This window comes from Herpailurus yagouaroundi, unplaced genomic scaffold (assembly GCF_014898765.1).
Source record: "Herpailurus yagouaroundi ecotype Mexico unplaced genomic scaffold, PumYag 67164, whole genome shotgun sequence".
Classification (NCBI taxonomy): domain Eukaryota; kingdom Metazoa; phylum Chordata; class Mammalia; order Carnivora; family Felidae; genus Herpailurus; species Herpailurus yagouaroundi.
In genome coordinates this window covers 419,493-431,964 of record NW_024420010.1, presented here as the reverse complement: position 1 = coordinate 431,964, position 12,472 = coordinate 419,493, and positions in this window count along the sequence as shown.

The following is a 12,472-nucleotide window of genomic DNA, read 5'->3' as shown; positions in this document are numbered from 1 at the left end:
AATGGACCTGCGGACACCAGCCTCAAAGCTCAGGAAAAGTAGAGTGAATGAATTGCACCCTCAAGGGAAACTTAGCCAAGTTTTGTCAGGAAACAGACCTCCCATGGCTGGACCTGTTGCCCCTGGCCCCCCTGCATGCCCGTTGCACACCAGGAACTCAAGGTTTCTCCCCTTTTGGGAGGCATCCTCCATGTCTAGGGGGCCTCCCAGAAAGTAAATAAGAGAACAACTTCAAGCTTTAGGGGCCACTCTAAATGAGTTACAATGATACCATAGACAGGGCACCAATCTCTTTAGAATCCCCTGTACACCACTTCTCACCAGGGGACTCAGTCTAAGTCAAAGACTAGGAAAAAGACCCTCTCAAACTACAGTGGACTGGGCTTCATATCCATACCATATACCATGATTCTGGCCACCCCTACTGCCCTCAAGATCACAGGTATCACTCCATGGGTCCACCACTACAGAGTTAAGAGGGCCAATCCTGAGGAGCCCCAGACTTGGAAGACTGACCCAAATCCGATCTTAGCTTTTCAGCCCGATATCACCCCAGAAGCTGGCTGGTCTACATACAGCAGAAGCTTGAAAAATTGCTGGTCTGATAAAATAAATAGATTATCCTTACTCCTTGTCATCGGATTGGCAGAGGTTGCCCCTAGAAAGCTGGGGAAACAGCAAAAGGTTCCTGTTCATGCTCACCTTCCTCTTATGGATAGGATGTTTTGTTGGTATTGATTACCTCCAATCTGGGCTGCATTTGTAAGAGCAGGGCACTTTCAGTGGAAGAATCTGGGGAGTTTAAAAGCTTAAATGTGGGGGCGCCTGGGTGGCTCAGTCGGTTAAGCGTCCGACTTCGGCTCAGGTCACGATCTTGAAGTATGTGAGTTCGAGCCCCGCATCAGGCTCTGTGCTGACTGCTCAGAGCCTGGAGCCTGTTTCAAATTCTGTGTCTCCCTCTCTCTCTGACCCTCCCCCATTCATGCTCTATCTCTCTCTGTCTCAAAAATAAATAAACGTTAAAAAAAATTAAAAAAAAAAGCTTAAATGTGGTGTAACCTCTTTCAGTCTGCTGGTTTGCCTGCCAGTAAGGAGGTTGCCAATGCCATTTTGGGGAAGTGTTTGCACTAATGTATGTACCTCTAGCTTCAGGAAAAAGAGATTAAATGATTTTCAAGATAAAAGTTGGTACTTAGGTTAACCTTCAGCCTTATGCCCAGGCTAAATGAGCAGTGTTACTATCCATCCTCCTAGGGGCAGGAATAGCCATGAGGATAGGGACTGGCATAGGAGGCATAGGCTCTTTTGTGGGACTAATGAGTGGCCTGCTCCCTAGTGTCCCTGCAGAGCCAAAAAAAAGTTCCCTGGAAGGAGTTGTCCTCCAGAACAGATGGGCACTTGACTTCCTCACTGCCGAGAAAAGGGGCACCTGCATCTTCCTTGAAGAAGAATGCTGTTACTTTATAAACCAGTCAGGAATAGTCACAACCAAAGTCAGGGAACTGAAAGGACCAGCCCAAAATAAATAAAGATGATGCCCTTTAATACAGCCTAGATCTGTTTAAGGGGGGATCATAGGGGGGGATGATAGGGAAAAATCTGTTATAAAATGGATGATAGGACTGATGGAATTCCAGTCCCTTGCCCGAAGATTCCCCCCCTGGGTTTTTCTTCCCACCCAGCTTGCCTCTCCAACAGACTATAAATTGTCCCCACTGCTTAGGCTAGGAGCTCAGATCTCTGGAGAATGAGCTCCTCTGAGCTGTGTAAAATAAACCTCTTGCTTTCCAAGATCTCCAAGGGCCACTTGGTTCTTCTGCCAGGTGATCCAGACCAGTTTCTGTAACACCCTATCTGGTTTTGGTGATATGTGTCCACTTTTGTATTTTTATTAGAATTGCTAGAAGCTTATCAATTTCAGTAACAGTTTTGAAAAAAACTAACATTTAATTTATTTGATTTTTCTCTGCTGACTTCCTATTTTCAGTTTGGTTTCTATTTTGGTGTTTATTATTTCCTTTTCTGTAATTTCATTTATTTTTCTCTTCTTTTCCAAGTTTCTTGGGATAGAAACTTAGATTACTTAATTTTTTCTAATGTAAGCTTTCAGTGTTGTAAATTTCCCTGTCAGCACTGCTTCAGCAGCTTCATTTTAATTCTGCTTCATGTATATTTTATTTCCTTTGTGGTCTCCTCCTTGACCCATGGATTATTCATAAACACATTGTCCCATTTTGATTTGTTTAGAGATTTTCCTATTGCCTTCCTGTTAGTGATTTCTTGTTGCATTCCATTATGTTCAAAGAACACATTGTATGATATCAATTACTTTCAAATTGTTGGTGATTGTTTCGTGGTCAAGGAAAAGGGTCTATTTTGATCAGTGTTCCATGATTGCTTGAAAAAAATATGTATCCTGCTGTTATTGACTGGAATATACTCTATATATATACTGACTATATACTCTATAGTCTCTCTCTCTCTCTCTCTCTCTCTCTCTCTCTCTATATATATATAGTCTCTTAAATTTCACTATGGCAATTAAACCAATCAATAATAGCAATGAGAAAACTATTGATAAAATACAGACAGGGAATGTATATCTCAATATACACTGGCATATATGTACCCACCAGAACGCAGGTTTGTGGAAGTTGGTGTAAGCAAGCTAGGTGGCCAGTTGGAGCTGCTTCCCTCAGGTGGCTCTGTGTTTATACTTAGGGGCAGGGAATAGAAATGTGGGCTGCCAGCTCCTTTGTTCCAGGAGAGGGGTCTCCTTAAAATGCTGCCTCAGGGATGTGCTCTAAGAACAATCCACCCACTGTGTGCCCCAAGAACTCTTCAGATTGTTGTTTCCATGCCCTCTGCCCCGTGTTGTTACCCTGCTTTCTCTCCAGAAGTAAGGCACCCAAGCATCGCTAACCTTTAAAACTCCACTCTTTAAGCCCCACCAGTTGCAAGAACTCCAGAAAAATCAGCCCCTCTCTTTTTCCCAGCCAATGGCTTTGGGGAAGTATTCACTTTGTGTGCTCCCCTGTGTGTTCCTCTCCCTCTGTCCTTTCTCCAAGACCATAGCTTCCTCCCCTCCACAGCATCCATGGTCTGTTTCTTCCTCAATCCGTATCTCCGCACTTCCTACCTTCTTTGATGTGGTCTTAGTTTTAGAATTTGTTCTGTCAGTCTTCAGGCTTATTTCTGGGGTTTTTAGAATGATTTGATAGTTATCTGGTTATGTTCAGGGGACTAGATGAGCCTAGCATCTTCCTATTATGCCACCATCTTAGCTACTCTACAAGGATAAAACATTTGAGTTTCAGTTACTACCTCCTACTTTGCAAGGTCATTGCAAAAATAAAATGAATTATAGAAGAAATCATAGCAAAGATGGTACTGATGATGATGATGATGATGATGATAGACTGATTACAGTAGGTTTTGACGTTGAGAAGTGTGATATTGCTAACTTTGTTCATTTTCAAGATTGTTTTGGCTTTTCTGGGATCTTTTTGTTTCCTTATTAAGGGTCAGCTTGACAATTTCTGCAAAAAAACAACAAAAAAAGCCAGCTGGGGTTTTGATAAGGATTGCATTGAATATGTAGATCTGTTTGGGGAGTATTGCCATAGTAACAATATTAAGTTTTTCAGTCTGTGAACATAGGATGTTTTTCCTTTTATTTAGATCTTTTAAAATTGTTTTCAATAAAACTTTTAAATTTCAGTGCACAAGTCTCATAATTATTTATTAAGTTTTATCCTATGTATTCTCTTCTTAATGCTATTATAAATAAAAAATTTAATTGTATTTTCAGGTTGTTCATTGAAAGTATATAGAAAAACAACTGATTTTTGTATATTTATCTATCTTGCATTTTATGAACTTATTTATCAGCACTAATAGTTATTTTGTGTATCCCTAAGATTTTCTATATGGAAGATCATGTCATTTGCAAATAGAGATAGTTCTATTTTTATTTTTTTTCTTTATTTCATTCTATTACCTGACTGCTCTATGTCTTCATGTATAGTGTTGAATTGAAGTGTAGGGAGCAGACATCTTTGAGTTGTTTCCGACTTTAAAGTGAAAGCTTACTATCTTTCACCATCAAGAGTCTTTTTTTCCCATAGGTGCTCTCCAACAGATTGGGAAAATTTCTTTCTAGTCCTACTTTGAGTGCTTTTTAAAAATCATTGAGTCATCTTATATTTTGCAAAATACTTTTTCTGCATATATTGATATTATCATATGGTTTTTGTCCTTTATTATGTTAGTATGCTTTATTACTTTGTTTGATTTTCATATGTTGAACCAACCATCCATTCCTGGGATAAATCCAACTTGGTCATGTTGTATAATCATTTTTATATGTTGCTAGATTCAGTATATTAGTATTTTGTTTGGAATTTTCTTTTCTATTCAAAAAGTGTTGTTCTATGGTTGTCTTGTATATCTTTGTTTGGCTTTTGTATCAGGGTAATAATGCCCTCATAGAATTAATTGGGAAGTGCTCCATTCTCTTCTATATTTTGTAAAAGTTTGTGATGAACTGATTATAATTCTTTAAATGTTTGATCGAATTCACCAGTGAAACCATCTTGTCCTGAGCTTTCCTTTGTGGAAAGTTTTTGGATTGCTAATTTAATGTCATTTCTTCTAACACTTTACTATGGTCTAAATGTTTGTGTCCCTGCCATGAAAATTTATATGCTGAAATTTGAATCCTAAATTATTGGGAATTAGGACCTTTGGGAGATGATGAATTCATAAGGACAGAGCTTCACAAGTGGGTTTAGTGCCCTTGAGGCTCTGCGTAGCAGTATAACCCCTTCTATCATGTGGGGACACAGTAAGAAGATAATGGCTATGAAGCAGGAAGACAGCTCTCACTAGTATATGTGCAGCCGAAGCTAGCACGAGAGCTCTCACTAGAAAATATGACCATGCTGGCACCTTGATCTTGTCCTTTCCATCCTTCGCAGCTGAAAAAAATAAATTTCTTTTGTTTATAAGCTATCCTGTTTATGTTCTTTTTGTCATAGCAACCCTAGTAGACTAAGACATAAAATTGGTACTGGGAGTGAGGTTGGTACTATAACAAATACCTAAAAATGTGCAAGCATCTTTGGAACTAGATGATGGGCAGAGGCTGGAAGAGCATGGAAGTGAGTTCTAGAAAAAGTTTACATGCCATGAACAGATAGATCTTTAAAGGCAATTCTAGTGAGGATCCAGAAAAAAGAGACTTTCTATCTTCTTAGAGAATATCTAAGTTGTTGTGAATGGAATGTTGGTAGAAATACCAATGGTAAAGGTCCTTCTGATGAGGTCTCAGGCATAAGGAATGTATTGAAAACTGGAGGGAAGGCAATTCTTGTTATAAACTAGGACTTGGCTGAATTGAGTCCTAGTGTTTTGTAGAAGGTAGAACTTGTGAGCAATGAAATTGGATGTTTGGCTGAGGAAATTTCTAAGCAAAGCTTTGAAGGAGTAGCCTGGTTTCTCTTGAATGATTATTTTTAAAATGTGAGAAGAGAGAAATGACTTTAACGTGAAATTATTAATATAAGAAGAGCAGAACTTCAAACTTTGGGAAGTTTTTACTCTGCCAACATAGAACAGAATGAAAAAAAAAACTTGCTTGGGAGAGAATCTAGAGGATGTGACTAAATTTGATTAAGTATACTAGTATGGATAGCCCATCTTAAAAGAAAGTAGGAGCTATTCATCAAGACAATGGAGTGATTAGTAAGCCATATAATATAAGCCAGGACCTATTGTCCAAACCATGGGAGAATGATCCCAACTGTGTTGTAGAGATCATCAGGGCTGCCTCTCCTATCACAGGCTTAGAGTAAAAAGTGCCTGTGGTGGGCAGAAAAGTTTCAAGATGATAGTCCTCGTATTCTACCACCAGGCTCCTAGGACACAACAAGTTCAGCTCTGGAGGGCCCAGGTGCAGTTAGGTTCAGGGCAGCCACTTCTCCAGAGGGCACAAGCAGTAAACCTTGAATATACATGGTGCACAGGGTACACAAGGCATTGGAACATTGTTCTCTTCACCTAGATTTCTAGAATGGAGCCTCTGGGAAATGTAAGCATGCAATCCAGGAAGAGAGCTGCTGCTATGGAGGGACCATTGACTGATAGAGCCATGGTGATGAGGTTTTGGGGGTGATGGTGGGGACTCCATAGCCAATGGCCAATAAGGAATTATTTAAGACATCTTTGTGCAAAAGGGTGATTTTATTAAATCACAGGACAGGACTTGTGGGCTGGAAGAGGTGCACTGGGGTTGTGAAGAGTGGCTCCTTATATATTATGAAGTTGGGGGAAGTAAAGTCAAAAGGGAGGCCTCCAGAGGGACTTTGATATGCTAAAGAGGACTCCTAAGACACCTGAGGCCTTGCTATTGTCAAGCTAAGGTTGTTTTTCCTCTAGTAAGGCATTAACATTAGGATGGTAACTGGTTCCTGGAGAAATGTTATACTCTGTTTTTGCCTCAGGTATTTGTCAATGGGCTGCAGGTATAAGGAAATTTAATTTTACCTGCCATTTCCTTCTTGCCTTTGTTCCCCATATCACTATGTTGGGGCTCCAGGAAACTGAGTCTATAGGTTCCTAGATATTAGGCTTGTGATAAGATTACCTTTATTCTTGTAATTTACTACAATATCTACAAACAGATGGAGACTCACGTCCTGTATGACTGTGATCTCTATCAGTTAACCACTTGTTTTCTTTGTTTTCCTTTGTTCTTGGGCAACCAAGAGTGTCTGAGGAGTATCACACATATCCCACCTGGGCCTAGGATGGGGGTTAGCTTGTATTTTGCCCTCAGTCTGCTTTATGCTCCCTCATCAATGGGAATGAATTTCCAGCCTGAGAGAGCTATGGGCACTCCATTCCAACCCCTGAGAACTGTTGCATGGATATTACCATGCAGAGCCATAGAGGCAAAGCTACCTAGATCCTTGGAGATCCAAATCCAACCCCAATGTGTCCAGAAGGAGTGATGACAACCCCAGTGGGCCTGAAAGGCTAGGCATTGAGGCCTTGAGGTTTAGGGTTGTTTGCTCTGTTATAGAACCAGGCTGCAATGCTGGCGGAAAAACCAAGCAGCACTTGGAGATCTTGGTGGATTGGAGATTTATTTAACACCGGCAGGCTCAGAGGAGACTGTTTCTCCAAAGGTCTGAGCCCACAATGCAAGTGGGGAGGGTAATTTATAGCCGACAGCCTCCATATCTGTGGGGGTTTTCACTGCACAGCAGACAAAGGAAGAAAAACCTGGAGAAGGTCTCTAAACTAGAGACCAGAGTTTGTTTTAGCCCCATCAGCCATCTTTGATGTATTTTATTTACTTGTCCAACAGCTCCACTAGATTTTAGACTTCCTGGGACAAGTTAATCCTTTTTTAATCTTCTATCCTTTCCTTTTGGAATGGGAATGTCTATCCTATGCCTGTCCCACCACTGTATTTGGAAGCACATAACTGTTGAATTCACAATTTCATAACTTAAGACCAATTTGTTCAAGGATGAAACATCTCACCCATATTAAATTAAGATGATATTTAAGATAAACCTTTCAAGTTAAACTTTTGAGTAAATACTGGAACAAATGAAGACTCTGGGGCTAGTGGGATGGAGTGAATGCATTTTGGATGCAAGAAGGACATGAATTTTAGGTAGCCATAGACAGAACTCAATGATCTGAATGTTTTTTCTCCCACTGCCCCCCCCCCAATTTTTTTGTTGAAATTCTAATCCTCAAGGTAATGGTACTAAAAAAAAATGAGATCATAAAGGCAGAGCCTTCATCGACATGACTAAGTTATAAAGATAGAGCCCTCATAAATGTACTTTATAAAGGATGACTTACATATCTCCCTAGCTTTCTCCACCATGTGAGGACATTGAAAAGATACCAATTGTAAACAAACAAACAAACAAACAAACAAACAAAAGGATTCTCATGAGAACACAACCATGCTGGCATCTTGATCTTAGACTTCTATGTTCAAGAACTTTGGGCAATAAATTTCTGTTATTTTTAATCATCCAGTTTATGATACTTTTGTTATAGCAGTCTGAATGGACTAAGACACATGTCCATTCAGATTATTTGTTTCTTCTTGAGTCAGGTTTGGTACAAAACAAAACAAAACAAAACAGGCCAAAATGGTGTCACTTGTACTAAGCCCCATGCCAGCCAACCAAGACTTAATACCTAGCTTGTTGGACTTTTGGTCTCTCCCAGAAATGGAACTTTAAATTAATAAGTCTGGAATTGTTTGACCAACACTAATGAGGTAATCTGCATGATAGATGTCCACCCTTCCTCCAAAGAAAGATGACCTAGCCTAAAATAATATTTTCTTTTATTACTTCTTCATTCCCATACCTTCTGATTATACAAAATGCTTTCATTTTGTACACCTTATTGGAGCTCCTTTTTATTTCCTAAATGGGATGCTGCCTGATTTATGAATCATTGAATAAACCCAATTAGATCTTCAAATTTACTATTTGAATGTTTTTTTTTAACATATTTATCAGCAGTATTGAGACCTGAAGTAAACTTATGACAACACTCAGGGACAGTGAGAAACACAGGTATGGTGTTTGCAAACCACCTTTCAGTTCCCCTTTTTTACTGTTTCTGAAAACTATGGGTAAGTACCTCTCAGTTCTCAGCTCTTCTTTCTTTGTGTCAAGTTCTCAATAAAATTGACTTTCCAATACAGGGCAGGTCAGCTTTAGCTGGTAGATGACTGTACCAAGAGCCAAGTCCTTAGTGTTTCAGACTGCAAATCCCTAGTTTTTGAGTGAAAAACTCTCAGCTTTTAAATCTGTCAGAAGATCCATGTGGGAACTGTTAGTAGCAGTGTGGAGCCCCAGTCTTTAGCTTGAGTTTCTTGAGTTCTGCTGGATAAATTCATTCCCCAGTTAAAGATTCTAAAAGAATTGTTGGTGTGCACAGGGCCTTAATCTGTGGTCAGGAAGTAGTAAAAATCTCTTGATTACTGCTGATATATTAAGGTACACATGTTTGACTTTATTTCTCTTATTTTTTGGAAATAAAAAATAATTGTTAATGGGAATATCAGAAGTAAAAAGAGAGGTGCCTGGGTGGCTCAGTCGGTTAGGTGTCTGACTCTTGATTTCAGTTCAGACCATGATCTCACAATTCATGGTTTTGAGCCCATGTCAAGATCCATGCTGACAACATGAAGCATGCTTGGGATCCTTTCTCCCTTTCTTTCTGCCCCTTCCATGCACACATACTCTGTCTCTAAATAAATAAAACTAAAAAAAAAAAAGGAGTAAAAAGAAAAACTTGAAAAAATTGGTGGCATTGATCAAGCATTTAAGAGCTGTTAGTCTGTATACCACTTAACAAAAAGACTCTTATATTAGGATAAGTTGATCATGGAATGAGTTAGGTTGACACAGCCTAACCTCAAGAAAATGCCCATGCAAATAGGTACACTGTAAAATACCACACAGTCTCCAGCCTGGTGGCACATCTCTTTTAGGTAATAGTTCAACTGTCAGAGACTCAAAGCCTTAGAAATAAATAAATAAGTAAATGAATAAAATCTTAAAATCCAGACTTGAGAGTGCCATCTTTAGGCAAAACTGTTTATTTTATGTCTAAAAACTGTAGTTCCAGAAGCTGTAAATATCTACAAAAACAGCAAAGTCTTACTAAAAACAACCTAGAATTAAATTGCCACAATTAGGAACAATCCAATTAGATAAGATCACTTATTTAAAAAGGACACTTGAGAGAGAGAGAAGGAAATAGTGGAGTAGGAAGGTCCTGAGCTCACCTCCTCCCATGGGCACACCAAGGCAACAACTACATGTACTGCAACTAACTCTGAAAATAACTAACAGTCTGGAAAATAGATGTCTCACAGCTAGTCATGGAAAAAAGGCCATATGAAAAAGGGTAAGAGGTGAGGAGATGCACTCAGGAACCAAACAAACACCCAATGCAACTACCCACAAATGAAGGGATATAGTAAGAATGGAGTAGTGAGGAATTCACACACCATACTGAGCACATTGGCCCTGGGTACCTGCCCTGAGAAAGCAAGACCCCATAATGTACGGCATTGCATACACTGATTTAGTGGGACTTAACTTTGTGAGTTTTAAAACTCACCCAGTTTTGCTACTTACATCAGACAAAATAGACATTTTTTTTTAGCTTTCCAAAATTTTTTTTTTAATATGACATTTATAGTCAACGTGGTTTCCATACAACACCGAGTGCTCATACCAACAGGTGCCCTCCTCAATGCCCATCACCCACTTTCCCCTCCTTCCCACCCCCCCATCAACCCTTAGTTTCTACTCAGTTTTTAAGAGTCTCTTATGGTTTAGCTCCCTCCGTCTCTGACGTTTTTTCCCCTCACCCTCCCCCATGGCCCTCTGCTAAGTTTCTCAGGATCGACACAAGAGTGAAAACAGATGGTATCTGTCTCTCTCTGTATGACTTATTTCACTTAGCATCACACTCTCCAGTTCCATGCACGTTGCTACAGAAGGCCATATTTCATTCTTTCTCATTGCCACGTAGTACTCCACTGTGTATATAAACCACAATTTCTTTATCCATTCATAAGTTGATGGATATTTAGGCTATTCCCATAATTTGGCTATTGTTGAAAGTGCTGCTATAAACATTAGGGTACAAGTGCCCTTATGCATCAGCACTCCTGTATCCCTTGGGTAAATTCCTACCAGCGCTATTGCTGGGTCATAGGGTAGATCTATTTTTATTATTTGAGGAACCTCCACACTGTTTTCCAGAGCAGCTGCACCAGTTTGCATTCCCACCAACAGTGCAAGAGAGTTCCCATTTCCCCACATCCTCTTCAGCATCCAGAGTCTCCTAATTTGTTCATTTCAGCCACTCTGACTGGCGTCAGGTGGTATCTCAGTGTGGTTTTTATTTGTATTTCCCTGATGAAGAGTGACGTTGAGCATCCTTTTAAGTGCCTGCTGGCCATCAGGATGTCTTCTTTAGAGAAGTATCTATTCATGTCTTCTTCCCATTTCTTCACTGGATTATTTGTTTTTCAGGTGTGGAATTTGTTGAGTTCTTTCTAGATTTTGGATACTATCCCTTTGTCCGATATGTCATTTGCAAATATCTTTTCCCATTCCATTGGTTGCCTTTTAGTTTTGTTGATTGTTTCCTTTGCAGTGCAGAAGCTTTTTATCTTCCTGAGGTCCCAATAGTTCATTTTTGCTTTTAATTCCCTTGCCTTTGGGGATGTGTCAAGTAAGAAATTGCTACGGCTGAGGTCAGATAGGTTTTTTCCTGCTTTCTCTTCTAGGGTTTTGTTGGTCTCCTGTCTCACCTTCAGATACTTTATCCATTTTGAGTTTATTTTTGCGAATGGTATAAGAAAGTGGTCTAGTTTCATCCTTCTGCATGTTGCTCTCTAGCCCTCCCAGCAAAATTTGTTAAAGACACTGTATTTTTTCCATTGTATATTATTTCCTGCTTTGTCAAAAATTAGTTGGCCATACTTTTGTTGGTCTAATTTTGGGGTTTCTACTCTATTCCATTGGTGTATGTGTCTGTTTTTGTGCCAATACCATGCTGTCTTGATGATGACAGCTTTGTAGTAGAGGCTAAATTCTGGGATTGTGATGCCTCCTGCTTTGGTCTTCTTCAAAATTACTTTGGCTGTTTAGGGTCTTTTGTGGCTCCATACAATTTTTAGGATTGCTTGTTCTAGCTTCGAGAATGCTGGTGCAATTTTGTATTGCATTGAATGTGTAGATAGCTTTGGGTAGTATTGACATTTTAACAAAATGTATTCTTCCAATCCATGAACACGGAATGTTTTTCCATTTCTTTATATCTTCTTCAATTTCCTTCATAAGCTTTCTATAGCTTTCAGCATACAGATCTTTTATATCTTTGGATAGATTTGCTCCTAAGTATTTTATGATTCTAGGTGCAGTTGTGAATGGGATCAATTTCTTTATTTGTCTTTCTGTTGCTTCATTATTAGTGTATAAGAATGCAACTGATTTCTGTACATTAATTTTGTATCCTGTGACTTTGCTGAATTCATGTATCAGTCTAGCAGACTTTTGGTGGAGTCTATCGAGTTTTCCACATATGATATGATGTCATCCGCAAAAAGTGAAAGCTTGACTTCATCTTTGCCAATTTTGATGCCTTTGATTTCCTTTTGTTGTCTGATTGCTGATGCTAGAACTTCCAACACTATGTTAAACAATAGCAGTGAGAGTGGACATTCCTGTCCTGTTCCTGATCTCAGGGGGAAAGCTCTCATTTTTTCCCCATTGAGGATAATATTATCTATGTGCTTTTCATAAATGGCTTTTATGATGTTTAACTATGGTCCCTCTATCCCGACTTTCTCGAGGGTTTTTATTAAGAAAGGATGCTGAATTTTGTCAAATGCATTTTCTGCATT